Raw genomic sequence first — 15,745 nt, 5'->3', positions numbered from 1 at the left:
AGTGTATGATTTGCATGCTTATTATTAGTTAACCGACAACAAGTACTCAGCTATCTAAAACCTAATTTTTGACAGTAAGTAGTTTAACTATGTAATGGTCTTAATGATACTATTGTGATTATTATATACCTACTAATACAATTATTATGATTTCTGAGTGCTATATGTAAGTGATTTGTCACAAATATACATATGTGAGCGGAGAAATGGGCCACTTGATGGTAAGTAGTCACCATCAGCCGGAGACATTGACGTGGCACCGATGCGCCACCAGCAATTGGACTAAATAAGTTATGACGCCTGTGTGTATAGTTACACTCATCGTTCAACCTGGAACAAAACAATACAAAGTGTTGCTGTTTGGTGGAATAATGTGACGAGTGGGTGGTACCAACCCGGACGATCTCGCACAGCGCCCTACCACCGAGTAATATATATATATAAAATAACGATTGTCTTTACTTCCGTTTACTTCCTGACTTTACTTAATTAACAGGCAAAAAACCCACCCCAATATGATGAGGAAATAATATTTAGAAAATGGTTATGATCCTATAGATTTTTAAAGCAACTTCAAGCACGCTTTAAGTAAATAATCTTAACATTTTAATACAAAAGATGGGAGACAAAAATAATATAATAGTTGCTCGCACAATTGCACATTGTATTTTGGTTGACAAAACTATAATCCACGTTATCTGGTCTGTAATACTTGCACAATGACTACAGATCACAAAATAGCCTTTGCAGTACAGTGACGGTGGTCTTGCTCATTCTACCACAAGCTAATTCCTTTAATCCTCTCAGAAGTTAGAATTCATTTTCCTCATTGATTATTACTGTTACGGACGGACAGACTTTGAAGACAATTGGTTTGGGCGACATTTTCGCTTGCTTGTTCTAGGCGGTCGTAGGTTTTAGGTATAAATGTCCTTCCTTGGGTTTTAAGCTCGCTTCATACGATATTTCATATAATTCGGTTCAAATTCGCGAAAGCATAACACGGACAGACAGAGTTCCTTTCACATTTATAATATTAGTAGAGATTAGTAGGTACAGATAATAACTATGAGTAGGATGGTTCCGTACGTAACGGTACGTATGTGTCGCTAGTCTTCATCATATTTTATGTTATGTTAGGAACCCGTAACAGATTTTACTTTGACGATCAATAATTTAATCAAATAAAGATTTTATCATATGAATTAAATAAACAATGAGTGCAATGTATTAATTGGTTATGTATTTTATATGTTACTGTAATCCATTTCATAACATTTAAATAAGATAATGCTAATTATTATTCTTAATTAGTTTAAACGTGTTTATAATTGATACATGTTGGTTCATATTTACCTATCAGATCTCCCAATTAGCTCGTTTTTAATTGGAGTGTCTTATTTCTTCGATTTTCGAAACTTTTAGTAAATAAATGAATGTCTTCTTATAATACATAACTCAGCGGCAGCTGTCACAGAATCTATTATACAGGACGCGGTGTCATATTTACACGAAATATTAACAAAATCAGACAGCGGTAACACCTGCCCGTGATGCGAATATTAATCCTTTAAGTGAGGGCACTGACCATACTATACAAAAAATCTCCTGCTTTTCCCTTTTTATGCATTCAGAATCGCTGTCCGAAAATATCTTTTAAACGAAGATTCTACCGAGAACCGGCAAGAAACTGACCAAATACCCTTTTCCATCAATTTATTTTATTGTTTACATCATACATTATAAAATCTATATGTTGATATATACTATTTCATTTTTTTAAATAGAATAGTAAATACCTAAATAAAAATGAAATTTATTTTTTATTCTTACTTGTTTTAAGTAGGCAATATGACTTATATTAAATCAAATCAAAATATATTTTTATTCCAGTAGGCTTTTACAAGCAATTTTGAATCATCATTTACCAAACTATTTTAAGTAAAGCTACCACCGGTTCGGAATGTAGATTCTACCGAGAAGAACCGGCAAGAAACTCAGTAGTTAATCTTTTTCGACATCTAAAAATACAGTAATGTTAGTTAAATATAATTAAATGCGTATGTTATGTCTTCTGTCTGGAAGTCAACAAACATTATAAGTATGTTTAACTAAAAATACATTTTATGAAGTGATATCGATGCGTCAGGAACGATTTATTAACTTTGCAGAGTTATGATATATTTGATATATATACAAACTAGATAACCGCCCCGACTTCGTCCAGGTGAAATAAGATTTTTATTTACTTTCTTATTTTTTCTCTCCGTAAGAACCTTATCAAAGGTATTAGAGAACATCAAAAAAATATAAGAAAATAGGGATTCGTTTTTTATAAATGTATATGAATTTATATTAATTGTAACAGAAATTATAATATTCAATTTTCGTTAGAAAAATGATGACCATCGAACTAATAAACGCGGCGTTGACGCCATATTTTGTATTAGTTAAATATTACACAAAAAGTTCACATTTATGTCAAAATTGTGTATAGTCTTTTCAAATTCAAGAAGGAATAAAGATAAACAACCCTTTAATAAACGTATTTCATGCGATTTGCTGAAAGCTCAGCTATATTGGATAATACTACGAGTAACAGTTATTGATTAATATGTTTTCTTTTATAATACAACACTACTCCACTTAAATACAGTAACTAATTTTTGATTACAACTTCGTCTACGTTCAAACGTAATTTTTTCGAAAATCCATAATTAATATCATAGATTATTCAAGCTTTCGACCAATGGCATCGCAACAATACGATGTCAAATGTAGTTTACTTGTCTTTTGTCTTCTTGTGGTTGGAATAGACAATAGGTACTTTGTACAATTAAAAAATAATCGTTGCTTTTTATTTTACGAGTATAATATTTAAAAGTATGTCTTGGTGCTGGTATCCATAGAATACATATATAGGTAGCTAAAGATTTTATGTGCGACCTTAAGTAATTACATTAGCGATATTTTTTGTAATTAAAAGTTAGGCGAAATATGAAATTTAACGAATATAAGACTAATACCGAATATTCCTACTTAAAATAAACTAGGACATATTTTCTCCGACTTAATATGTTTCAGAATGATTGCAAACTAGACTTTAGACTGTAATTGTATCATAAAACAATAAGCGAACATTAAAACGTCTTATTATTAAAACAATATGTCAAACAAATCGGCGAAGCGTCATGTCTGTCACCCGCCGAGTTTATGGTTCATTGCAGACGAAGACGCTAACACGGCTATTGTTGTCAGAGAAAGTAGAGCTGTTTCAGGGAAAATGTCCCGGCCGGGACAACGGTTACACCCTTTGTGTGATTGCGAATATTACAATGCAAATTATACAATTTGCATGAACATTTCAACGGGTTCGTAATTTCGCAATTTCACCGAACGCTGTACATTATTTTAAAAGTACTTATTTTAAAGTGTTGTCCTTTTCAAATTTTATTCGGTTTTATAATGGCATTTATATTTTTTATAAAAAGTATTAATGATTTGTTACGGAAGGAGTAAAATAATATATACCTATAGTTACCTACTTTTCGCAACGATGTTTATCGATATGATACTTCGCGGTAGGCCTTGTGCAAGCCCGTCTGAGTAGGTACCGCGCACTCAACAGATATTCTACCGCCAAACAGTAATACTAAGTATTGCTGAGATCCGGTTTGAGGGATGAGTGAGCCAGTGTAACTACAGGCCCAAGGGACCAAACGTCTTAGTTTCCAAGGATGGCGCATTTTTTATTTTGTTTGAGGTATACTATATAATAGGGTATTCTATTATATTTGAAAGAGTACTTCAAAATATTGATTTTCCTTATAAAAAGCCACAAAAAATATTTTTCGGCAAAATAAACACGCTTTCTCGCCATAAAATTAAATTAAATTTTAAACCTTTTTTATTACTGCAAAAACGCTGTCAGTCATTTTGATGACGTCTGATTGTTAAAACCCGGTATTCATTAAAGGTTAACAGTTATAAATATTTGTTGATTTTTGGATAAATAATGAATTTCAATCGCTTTCGTTGGTTTGTAGTTTCTAGTTGTACAAATACTAGCATTAAAACTCTAGAAAAGTTGTTTATCGAAGTTCCAGATGATATTGAAAAGAGGAATGTCGATTCTATTTATGTGACGATCATTTCAATACGAATATAAGTAAAATCACCTTATTAAAATCTAATAATACTTTGCCCTTTTTCCTGTTTATGTATAAATGAAGTTGATGGTAACATAACCTACATTACTATGAAAATTGACAGATATATACACTGAACGGTTTGCCTACATGACGGCAATCCGTGGCGGCTCGTGTTTTAGGTCACGTGACATATGCAGATTAAAAATTACAACTTTCAATTTTTTATTTTGATATAATAACAAAATAATGTGATTTTATGACTCAAAATCAGAATATTTAAGTATATTTCTATTTAAATTTTATTTTTTATCAAATTTCATAATTAATTTTTCACTACTGAAAGTACCTTATTTTAAAGTGCATCGCGTATTCATTGAAAAATTATACAATACTGATCATATCAGTATTATTACTTTAGCTAAATTGCTTTAATTTTTAAAATATGTAGATTAAAATAAACGAATTACAATAAAGCGATTGTTATTAGTCTGGAACCAAATTTATTTTATTTTTTAAGCGTTTTATATGTGCCCAGAACTTTAGTGACAATGATTTTAATAACTTTCACACACATTGTTATCTGTAAAAGTAATTTGTAGGCCACAGTTCTGTTATTTTCAGAGAAACGAAAACGACCCCTTTGGGCAGATAAGGGTTAAATGTAGCTACCACCGTTATTGTTATATATGCACCAAATTTATTTAACTTAAATGCATATATTGTGTTTCAAACATGCAGTTAATATATTAAGTTTAACAATTCCTATTTAACTATTAAATATTTTTCATAAACGATATAATCTGAAACTGCAATGCGATTCTGTGAGCATTCATTTAGTATCTCACTCGTGAAATGTCACGTATCTGGCTCACAGTGATACGCCACGTTGATGCGTGTATCCTATAAATTTTATAAGTATTTAAAATCTACGTCGCATATCCAATAATGACATTTCATGCTCCTGTTCTGCGGTGAGTTTCGAGTTTCTTCTTACAGAATAGCTCTACTTGTTTAAATTAGGAATAATTATTAAAGCCAACGTAACATATATTTATCTATCTTTTATGTAGTGAACTACCAATAGTGTTATTTTATGTAATGCCATTGAAAATATTGCATCCCTTTCTGTGTCAATAATCTGACCACAGCTTCAAATAATATTTGTAAGCGACTCGTGCCGATGTTTTTATAAGTGAGATTCACGTGTGAAAATTATTTATGTATATATCACATTATTATTATATTTTTACATATTGTGTATGTATGTATGTATGTATGTATGTATGTATGTATGTATGTATGTATGTATATATATAATATGTAATTTCTGATGATCTATAAATATATTTGAAAACAAAATTAGTAAATTACGAAAGGGTTGTCTTATTAATACGCAATGCAAGTTATCGATGTACTACGATGATTACTCTATTGGAGTTTGTGCTACTTTGTAAACTTACATAGACATATAATACTTACATGTATTTGTCACACGATATTAGCTTAATTAGACTTTAAATTAATAGCCTAGCCTTTTTAAGTTTTTACTAAGCGGCTGTGTTCGTACAGCGGCCACTTAAAGACAAATACTCAAGCCGCAATTTTTTACCTTGAAAATCTACGGTAGTTACATAACATTTTATTTAACAAAATAAATATTTTCTAATGTTACGCGATCAATAAAATTATATTTATTTTCAGGGGAGTCTAAAGCATATTACTTTATTCTATGAACGGAATATGGCTGAATGTGGTTTAACGGCGCCGCTTTATAGAACGGCTAGGGTGTTGATTGTAAGGCAAATTAAAGTACTTCGCTAGGGCATACATTTATAAGGCTCAAGGCTACATATAAATCGAAGGTTTCCACGCTACTTTAGTGAGAGTGGGTGTCATATCATGTCATATCATCACAAACCTTCCACCGCTGAATAGGGCGTGAATTCATTAAAAAGTAAGCGCTATTTGCCCGTATTTGAACCCGGTATACTTTGTTTAAAATCCACGCTCTATCTACTGAACTATCTCGGCTATTTTTGTGTATAACATTTTAAAACAGCTTAATATTTCCCGAGAACTTAGAAGGAAGGTATAGGTAAGTAGTAATAAAATCGATCGACTCTTTGATTTGATGTTTTTTCAATAAACTATAATCCTCGCCAGAGTCAGTTAGGAACTAGCAGTAACTCATTTTTAATCTTTTTACGACATAGTTGTTTAAATACTTAAAGAAGTGTTAAGAGTTGCCGAACCAAAACACACAATCGTGGAAGTTGGAACCTTAATCGTATAATTTATGACTGTTTCTTATTAAAGAACCTTCAATACTTAGTACTGTGTATTTTTATCCACAAGACTGTTGAATTAATTTATTTTCAATGCATTTGGTAATAATTATTAAATTATTTAATCTAAACTTTGAGTGTCTCGCGCAGAGTCCAGAGTGTAAGTATTGTCTCTTAAAAAATAACCAAATCATGGGCTGTATTATATTGCAGTTCTAAACGAAAAGTATGTTGTAATAAAATCCATAAGCACTAGTACATGTGGCTGTTTGTTTGATTGTTTGCGTCACAATATAAAGGTGTGATTAAAAATAAATGTATGATTTTTTATATATTGTTATAATAAATACTAATACTAGTGTATACATATATCACAAAACTGTAGAAATTTGTTTGGAATAAAAGGCGTTATTTTTCTACCGATTACAATGTACAATCTACTTACATTGCGAACCGTAGGTAATTTGTAAAATTACACTTCAGAAGTTCTTGCAACCGCCTATTAAATAAATTATATTTTGTTTTGATAGATTCCTTGTGTAATTCAAATTTAACGCGGATAAAACTGCGCCGCACATCCAGTATATATAAATATATGGGTATATAAAGATGTATTCCACACGTAACATTTATTGCTTCATTGTGTAGTAAATGTAGTAATCGATAACTACCGCATTGTGTGATTGATACAGTTGCAACGCGGAAATAAGATGCATCTGTTATTTCGAAACATATTATCCAAAGTGAATTCTATTGCAATACGATAAGGTTAAAAAATTATTACATAGCCTATATTCCTTGATAAAAGAACATTCCTGGTAAATGAAGTTCTGTTACGTTGCATTAAAGAATAAAATATAATAGCATGGGTGACGTGTGAATGCCCACGCGCCTGTCATTTGTGTTAACCCTTTACAGAGCATAGTGGTCGTTTCGACCATTTTGTATTGTTGACATATTTCAAGATGGATGGTATAACTGTTTCATAATAATGTGTGTTTGATATCTATTTTATTTTCCGTTATAGTATTTTTTTTGTACTGCAGACGATTTAATTTGTATACATTTCAATTTAAAATAAATTCGAACACCGATTACAGTTTTGTCAAGAATTTGTAAAATAACTTTGCAGATTGCATATTTTATAAATGATATTGTATTTTCTTAATTTGCTCTTAAGAATATTAATTAAACAGAATAAAATTTATCTGTCTGTTCGTTCGTTCATGGCCAAACCATTGTACTGATTAATGAAATTTGGTATAAAGGAAGTTTGAACTCCAAGAGCCCTCACGCTAATTTTTATGCCTTACACCGGATGATTAACCTCTAAAAGGCGAGCGCAGCCGGGGCGGCGACTGGTTATTAAATTTTAATATATATAATTTTTTTAGTTTAATTATATTCATTTGAAAATGGACATGATTCCATTTAAACTTTCTTTTTCAGAAGCATAAAGCTTAATGGTCCTTTTCAAATTAAACTTTTTTTTTTTTTTGAGTTCCTAATGGTGAGTTCCCATCACAGATAATGATGTCCAGCGCGTGCTTTGATAAAAGTCATCGAAGCGTCATCAGGGGACCAACTGTCGCTTCTGTCCCGTAACTTCCGGTCGCCATTTTGCAATTATATAAATAACGTCCGATGGTGGTCTTGCATTGATTCCGTGACAGGAAAGGGTTATAATACCGTAAACGTTTCAAGTGAGACGCATTCTACAATTGGTCAAAAGATTATTCAAAACCATGAAAAGTTATTAGGTTGTTTGGTTTGTTGCATTCATTTTAATATTGTCATTTGATGTAAAATGTAGCTTCCGATAGTTTTTTTATGTTTAAGCAATTCTTGACGAAACCCTACCAATAAAATTGTCTAGTGCAATTTGCAAGATGTTAAATTAACATATTATAGTAACAATATTTGTCGGATTTGTTTTATATGTATTTGTGGCGTAGAATAAAATATAGCTATGAATCTTCGTCAGCATATAATTTGTTTTTTTTTTTGTAAATCTCGTGATCAGTTTGCCTTTATTTAATAATAACATTTTTTTTGCGAGAATGTTTGTAAATTTGTTGGTTGGTTCGTATTTAGAATATTGGAAAAAACATCTGACCAATTAAAATTGCTCAATTAGGATATTTTGAATTTTAAAATTCGACCACACTTTTTAAATTGTAAATTTATCCTGGAATCTCATTTAATCCCTAAGAGAAGCGCATTATTTATTTGTTGCGGTACGTAGTAATAAAATGCATCTATTGTGCTCATGTTTATAGAACAGTTCTGGAGCTCAGAGGGATTTACGGCACAAAGTAACGTGAGGATTATTTGATAGTGAAATACTGAAACGTTTTCGACACTAGTGCAGTTAATAATAATACATTTATTGCTATATGGTGTCTGAAGTAAAGCTTCTTGGGGTGCGATTAGAATTAAACTTCAAGGTCGGATTTTAGTGGAACACCGCTGTATGTAATGTTTCGTTGAAATGTATCACGTCATGTAGATTAATGGTTATGGCACGTGGGCATTTGACAATGTATTTAAATACCTGGTGCCAAAACTCACGTCTACCTTATATCAACGAAATAAATTAAACAAACAAATTATAAATTTATTAAAGAAACCGATGTATTAAATTTATTTACTGATAGTGTGAATAGCTTTGGGTCAATTTCGTGTTAAGCAGAAAACTCAGACAATGTCACTATTGTTTACAGCAGCGACCGCATTGCGATAAATTTAACGCATTGCGCTCGGTCGGTACGACAGCAAAGGACAAAGGTTTTGAATTAAGATAAAATACTATAAATGGCAAATGGAGTTTCTTAAATAACAGCTCGTAAATATGTACTCGAGTTCTCGACTTTAGTTCAAAAGCTGTTGTATTAAATAAACAAATGCTTGACAATACTTCGCTTATGTCAAGAAATAATTCCCACATACAATTTTGTCCCTGCAATATCCCAGGATAAATATACGTCATTTACATAGAATATATTAAAACCGCCGATTTAAATAATGACTAATCTTCAGTTTGCTTATTATATTTCATTGGACTTTTCAAACTGTAATATTTAACTTACTTATCGAAGCAAAATAGAAATATAATCCTATTGTTTAATGGGAAATTTAATATTGATGTCGCTTTCAGTCCCGTTACGAGTCCCGCAGGTAGCGGATTAACCCTACCACGATCACCCTTTTGCGCTCCGCCCACAAATGAGGCAGACGTGTTAGAAAAATTGCAATCAGTGTTCGCGGGCCGAAGACAACACGTGCTAACATGGCTTTGTGGACCCCCTATGCGGAAAAAGCTTTGGACTTAACTAAAAATGTTAAAAAGGAAGTCTCACCAGACAGGACTTTAAGACCTAAGGTTCCCGAATACAGATATTCATCAGTGTCGCCGAACTTAGAACATGAAAATAGATGTTACAATTACTACGAGTACAACATCCCACCATCCCAAATATCTCCCATCGAGAATTGGAACTTCAGAAAGGTACCTTCGCCACCACAATCAGAGGAGTCCTTCGAAGTCGATTCGCTGTCTGATGATGTTGAGTATCAAGCGTTTGAGCGGGATGCATTAAGAGCTATGGCTGAGAAGAACGGGGGTTGCTTACTTGGAAACAATCCGAGGATGAGGCGAGCGGTTCAGACGAGCCAAGAAGCTGACGACTCATATAGGAAACAGAGAGAAAGGAATAATTACGCGGCAAAACAGAGCAGGGATAGACGGAAGTTGCGAGAAGTACGTCTCGCGTTTCAAGTGACGTTTCTAAAGAAAAAAATCGCGGACTTGAGGTCCAAGCTCGGAGAAAGAGTGTGTCTGCGTTGCCAACAGCAGTGTCGGTGTTAAGTGACGAGAGACGATTTAGAGATTCAAAAGTGAAAAGTGCATTCAACTACGATTTTATAAATTATTGCATTGTAAATAAAAGTAAATATATTTTGTGAGCCTCCTAGTATGTATAGGCTCATTGTAAATTGTAATAAATAAATTTATGAACTTCGAGGCGAATGAATTTAATATTTTTTTAAGGTGTATAATATATAATTTTAATTTAACTAATGTTGTTTTTATTGACCTAAGGATACTATTTAACATACAATTAATTATCATTTTTATTAGATATTTTAAATAAATAACGAAAGCCATTTAAGGAAATATATCGTTATGTATTATTTCATATAAATCACATACACACACATGTACATAATGTATTAAAAAATAACGTAACACACTGTTGGGCTAAAGTCTCATCTCCTTTGGAGGAAAAGGGTTTAGAGTTTACTCCACACTGCTTTAATGCGGGTTGCCTTGTCCATTAATATTCTTTAATCACTAGATAAATATACTTGTATAAAAGTATTTGTATTAATTGAAATAATTCTCGGAGTTTATTCATATCAAATGACCACGAATACGAAGTCGCGGTCGTGTGCCGTTAGAGAGTAATATAAGTACAGACATACGTCAATTGATCCCTCGTTTCCATTGGTCGGAATTATAACGTGCGTGAGCGCAAGTCGCGCCCACTTAATGGCAGGAGGACGTTTTGTATTAAATAAAAATGATATTTGTTATTCAGTACATTTGTCATCTTATTCATATGAATCTATTCCCTCGCAAAGGTCCACGTTAAATTGCCGGTGTGCATAGACAAACATAAGCTAATTTGTATTTTTTTTATGTACGTTGTTTTTTTTTTTATATTGCGTAATGCCAGCTTTACTTTTCGAATTTTCAAAATTTTCGTACTTACTCGCAAAATACTGGAAACAACTAAACACGTTCTCACTTTCGAATGCTATTGAATGTTCGATCCTCGATTAAAAACTCAAACTCAAAATTGTGACTCGGACTTGTGCCACTGTTTTGATTCCATAAACGAAATAAACGTCAACGCTGTCCAATAAGTAAAAAAAACTTGCACTAGCCACACTGCATATAGATCTGCTATACCCATACGTAAAAATATCGTAGCATTTTACTTCATATGCTAAAACATAAGTAGCATTTCACGCGTAGGTTATATGAAATGATTTCTTACTGAAGTTCATGCTCGTTTTAAATGTGAAGGTTATCAGCGTGTAAAGGCGAAATTTTGTGTTTTAAAAGTTTTTATACGATGGATCCATTATTTTTAATCAGTATTGCGTTGAAATCACACAAATGTCACACGAGTCTACTGTCTACTGCTAGTCAGAATTCTGTTAGCGGTGATGATTATGTATGATGAATATGAATTATGGAATTTATGGAAACCAATATGGTCTACGAGATGACGCGGGCGAAGTTACGAGGAATGGCTAGTCTTTGTTCTCATCAGTTAATTACTTTACAATAATTGAACGACAATTAGTTTTATTACTATAGGATTACGTTAACGCGTTACGTCTTGTTTTGATTAAAAATTGTTCTAATGACTTTGTTATTGGTTTTCTCTTTTATCATACAAACATACGTGACTCAATAGTATCTATGATAATATTTGTTATATAAATTTAATCTTGTCATTATATTGGACGGAGGTTAACTTTAAAAAAATATGTTTACGAGTTTTGGAGTTTTCGTTGAGTGTTCACAAATCGCTGGCTCTTCACAAATCAAGATATTATTTTTCGAAACCTTTTCAGCTTTCACTTTGACAATAGTTTTCGTTTTTTTTTCCAAAATTGAGGACAACGCATATGTATGAAGGATGAAAATTTTTCTTATAACTGACGTAGACGTGAGTTATGAAGATTTATTTACATGTGATTGTTTTTATAGATGTGAGATCAGATTTGGTGTTCATTTCGACAGAGGTGTGTCCGCCGAGATAACGTGTGATTTTATGTATTTACTCCACTTTTTGTGACTTAATTTATTACTGGCTTAATGGTCTAGTCAAGTCGTAAGCTGGTCGCTTAAAATATTATTGGTCTTTTTTGAGAATGGCCAAAATCGATCGGCAGGATATCAATCCTAGATATTAAATTTGATTATTACAATAATATCGAACGTTTCAATATTAAAAGAGTAAAGATCAAGGTCTATCTATTATTCACGTTTAAAATTCGACCCTAAAATAATATGAGGCGCGTGCACACGTGGCTACCGGCGAGTTAAGATAAACACGTCGAGATTGTCACGTGGAGATTGTTTTGATTGCGGTCACAGCTTGACATGCGCGTGCGCGAAATAAAAAAAAGTTATCATAGATCAAGTCTGCCTGACACGTGGAGGAAGGATTATTTAATCTGCAGCTTGAGAATCCGATAGGTACCATGCTTTTATTACTGATATTTTTGTATATAGGAGCTCCAAATCCCAGAGCTGGGCAAAGACTCCTCGTAAAAAATGGAAGCTTACTTATTCGACCTTGCTCTTATATAGTTTGGTGGACTATATTAATCTGACGTAGATACCTATTAGGTATTCTCGCGGTGCTTTTTTAGTGTCAAGATTAATTATAAAAGTAAAATTAAACCGTGTTAAGTAGAAATGTACCAACCCACAGAAGTACTAATAAAAGTAGTACATCAACATTTCAGCACAACATAGTCCAAGTAATTAATAAATTCAATTCAAATATCTTTATTCAAAGCAGAAGCAGTACACTTACATATTAATAAAGTTTCAGACCTGAGTGAGTGTGAAGAACAGGCGAATGAAACACCGGGTACCGGGACCGTGTCGTGTAGAAATGTAGGAACCTTCTGCGGGTTACACAACACGGTACAATTATACACATGAAAACTCAGTAGTGCTTCATGTTTGCCCGTCTTTGAGCCCGTAAACTTTAACTTCATCTCGGCTCTTGCATTATTGTAAACTAGTTGTTGTCCGCAACTTCGCTAGCGTTTTAGGGGTTAGGTATAAAAAAAAGGCTACGTTCTTTCTTGAGGTCACACCGAATTTCATTTAATTCAGTTCAGTGGCTTGACCGCGAAAGTGTAAGACATACAGATTCACTATCGCATTGAGAATATTAGTGTATATAGCCATTACCGTCGTTACCATTAGGGCACACGGGGCACGTGCCCAGGGCCCTCATCCTGAGGGGCTCCCGGAGAACCAACAATTCCTCTCACACGTTGACTGCTATGTATATTTCAAAATTGCCATATCTGTAAGAAGTAACATATTGATCAAAATGCTAGTGACGATAGTCGATATTAAAAGTCGAAAGCTATTATGTAGACGCGCCATAAGATTGTACCACCGAGCAGATTCCTAAGAATTTACGAAAATTACCGCACCGTTTATTTGCAACTAAACTTAATGCTTGGCTGAAAGAAAAAACTTTCTACATTGTAGACGAATTTTTAAGATTAAAAACAAATTATTTCATTGTTATTTTGTTAAATATTTTACTAGATATTTAATTTTAGTAAATATCTAGCAAATTAACCCCAAATTAATTTGTGCCCAAGGGCGCAGCATAGAGTAGGCTCTGTATATAGTACAAATAAAAACACTTAATTAAACACATATAATATGTTGTTAATTTAGCAGCTATGTCATTAAAAGCTTATCGCTCGAACATAACGAAGAGTAATGGTATTAGAAAATAAGGTTGTAGTAATATATAACCTCCTTCTTTTATATTATTTTATAAATAAGTAGCGCCCCGGCCTCATACAAACTACCATCCCCTAAGGTAGAATATAAAGACTAAAAGTGACATCCCAGCATGGCTTCATGTTGGGATGTAGAGAGTGTTTTCATAATCAATGTTTCTATTTATTTTCATTGACGTTAATATTTTATTATAGTTAAATATTTAAGTTATTTTATTACTTACTAGTTCTCGCGTGTCAGGGGAGGCGCTCGTAGGTTTTATACATAAAAAAGTGTGAGCAGACTGACAGATAACTTTCGCATTTAATTTATTAGTATATAGATAATGTCAGAAAATTGTATTTTTAAAATGTTATCAATGATTTTATTATATTTTTGAGTTGTTGGTCGATACGTCGTACGTACCAGTTACTCTCATTGACTTGTAAATTTTTTCATTGGTTTTTGGTTTAAAAGATTAACTGAGCCAGTGTCATTACACGTGCAAGGGACGCTAATCTTAAATCCGTTACTACCATGTCCTTTGTTCTTGAATACATTTATAGAGATAAATAAATTAAGATTTTGGTTTGTAAATACAGATATCATTTTTCCTGAATGAAGTTTTCGTATGGGTAATATGAAAAGAAACTTCTTCCAGAAAGTAATTCCATTTGTATATAATAATGTACACAGCTACCTTAATTGTCTCAATATACTTTCACCCCACCCTTATGAACTTGCGCAGGCGAGGGTGCATGGGCGGTGCATGATGAGCGAGGGTGCGACCCCATTCACCCTTGCGTTGTTATGTAATATCGATCTCTCCCTGTGTTAAAGGATAAATCTTAAATGTGTGATTGCGAATACGAAGCAATGGCGTTTTCAGTTGAAAATAAGTATAACAATCTCCAAAATATTCGGTTTTTCCTTAAAAAAATAAAATAATTCGTAATAGGGCAGCATAATTTGACTCAGAGTGAGAAGCCATACGGACGATTGGGCCATGTTTGACTATTAGGATCATTATTGTTTTTGAGAAAATCGCGGACATACCATCTAACGTACATATACGGACGGAGGACCTCCGTTTTTTAAGTTGGTTAAAATATATTTTGATTTTATCGTTAGCTGTCCACGAAAAAATAAATGGAAAATTAAAGAATCATTTTATTTTTAAATGTTTTAATTTAAATACATAAGAATTATTAACATCAAGGCCTTAATTATACACAAAGCAAAATTAAAAATAGCTACTGTAAACATCAATTAAATTTAAATACATGTATCGTACATAGAAATAACATCAATAATCATAATCAACCGCATCGATTCTTTCTTTGTGGAAGTCAGCTGCAAAAGTCCTCCGTAAAAATTAGAATGATATTGTATTCTGTGAAACACGAGTTAACAGTTACGAAACTTATAATTCTATTTACGGTATTAAAGACGACACTTTTGCAAGCATTCGCAACATGTTTGATTTTTCAACTTATCTAAATCCTTAGAGATTTGGTGCAAACGAACGTTACCGTTAGACCATTCTGGGAAAATATTTGCACGGGGTGTCTTTATCTTAAGACCCGGGTAGTGTATTGTGCATGTTCTAGTATTTCGTTTTGTGAATTTCTATGTTCAAAGTTTATACTTTTTTGATAAACGATTGTTTAAAAATATCAACTAAAGAGTTGTGTATGACAATGTCGTATTTGAGACGAATTTCTTGATGACGCGTCTGTGGTTGTGTTTTG

This window comes from Vanessa tameamea, chromosome 15 (assembly GCF_037043105.1).
Source record: "Vanessa tameamea isolate UH-Manoa-2023 chromosome 15, ilVanTame1 primary haplotype, whole genome shotgun sequence".
NCBI lineage: Eukaryota > Metazoa > Arthropoda > Insecta > Lepidoptera > Nymphalidae > Vanessa > Vanessa tameamea.
The sequence above is the reverse complement of the archived record's forward strand: the minus strand, read 5'-3'. Positions refer to the sequence as shown.